Raw genomic sequence first — 1,917 nt, 5'->3', positions numbered from 1 at the left:
TTATGGTAATAACCATTAACAGCATATGGCAATTGCATATAAAGCTCTATCACACATTTTGTTTTACATTTACAGATCGGTTATTATATTAATATGTATACTAAAAAGCTAAAATAATGGAAAATGACAGCCATTTGGAATTGTAATAGCTCAAAAATGTGTACAATATTTAGTTAACTGTTGATGTCATTGTCCAATGGATACTGCATTTTAATGACTTAAACTTACAATATTGGTGACAATTTTAGGAAAAAATGGCGACTATTTTTAAACTGCTGGCAACCACCCTTACGTATAAAAAAAATTTTGAAATCTATATGCTCTTCAGCAGTGTTGGGCATTAGAAAAATTGGCAGCATCCGTAGGTTTCCGGACGATAGGTCTGCTGCAACATTGGTTCATGCATTTGTAACCTCAAGGTAAGATTACTGTAATAGTCTACTCTACAACCTTCCAAAAACTCCCATTTCAAAACTGCAACGTGTACAAAATACTGCTGCTAAACTTGTGTCACGCTCTAAGCCATATTGCCACGTTACACCAGTTCTTCAAAACTTGCACTGGCTAACCATAAATCAGCGAATTGCTTTCAAGATCCTGCTTCTTACATACAAGTCCATTCACAATCTTTCTCCATCGTATATTTTTGAACTCATCCCCACTTACGTACATCAGTACATCAAATCGGCTTTCAAACCCTCTGAAAAAATTTTTGTTTAACAACGCTGAATATTATGCATGATATGGTTTCCCTTAATTTATCTGGGTTAGTGATGCATGTGCTATTGTTTGTGGAGTGTCCAGAGCGGGGCCCCACCTGTTCCTTACTCGAGACAACGTCGTTGTCTTTTGCAGTGCACGGTAGTAGAGCCGAGGACTTATTCTGAAGTGGAAGCTACCGGAGCCCAGGAATGCCTGCGTGTGTGATATAGGCTAATTTTAATATTTTTTTACTTAATTTACGCAACACTGACATAAACTATTATCACACTTCCATTTTCATAAATGTATATGCCTATCTGTTCATAAAGGGACTGACAAAACATGAATTACCATATGTGTTTCGATATCTATATTATTTCCTTTGTAATTTCCATGTATTTTAACTGTTTCGATCAAATATTCCCGCCAGAAATCTTTTTTGACAATAAAGAAAACTTGAATCCATTAAATCTTTGATAAACAGAGTACTGTATCGATTTTTTTTAATGGAATTTGGGTTTGAATTTTAATCTACTTATTTAAAGTTAGCATACTCATTATCATCGGCATCTTCTAAATTAATTAAAACTTTCTAGGTGTGTTACTCTAAATATCTAGTGATACTTAATAATCGATAAAAATACATATAATGCAGGATGTAGGGCCTACTACTTTCTATACTCGCATAATAGTGCCAAAAGCAGTTTTTAGATAAATACATGTACTTTTTATAAGAAGACATCATCATTGCTATCATTTATTGGTTTTTCCCAGCAGTACTTGAAAAAGGCATTGTTTTTGTTCTGAGTTTTTTTCCCCTTTTTTGAATATATTTTTCCTACCTTTTTGAACTGTTTTTTACTGGCCGTCACTTTGGCAACTTCCCATGCTTAGAATTTGTCCGTGCTTTGCCGAAGCATAGGCCATATATCAAGCATGTGCCTCCTAATATTTATTGTCAATCTATGGTGGGGTGTGAATGTGAGGACCAATTAAATTCATTTAAGGTCAAACAGTCTACACTGGACATTTCAAAAACCGGTCAGTTGATGTGAATGAAACTTACGGGAAAGTTTAACCAAGTTACAAGGAAGAAATGTTTATGTGTTAGTGACGATCCAGTGAAATGTGTAAATTTAAGGGTCTTTTCAATTTTTGAGGACCCAGACTTAAATATCTCTTTTAAAAAAAACCAAGGGTCTAAATGGAACATTC

The sequence above is a fragment of the Anneissia japonica genome, unplaced genomic scaffold (genome assembly GCF_011630105.1).
Source record: "Anneissia japonica isolate Jap-2015-1 unplaced genomic scaffold, ASM1163010v1 scaffold284860_len1800451_cov186, whole genome shotgun sequence".
In the NCBI taxonomy this organism is placed as follows: Eukaryota; Metazoa; Echinodermata; class Crinoidea; order Comatulida; family Comatulidae; genus Anneissia; species Anneissia japonica.
The sequence above is the reverse complement of the archived record's forward strand: the minus strand, read 5'-3'. Positions refer to the sequence as shown.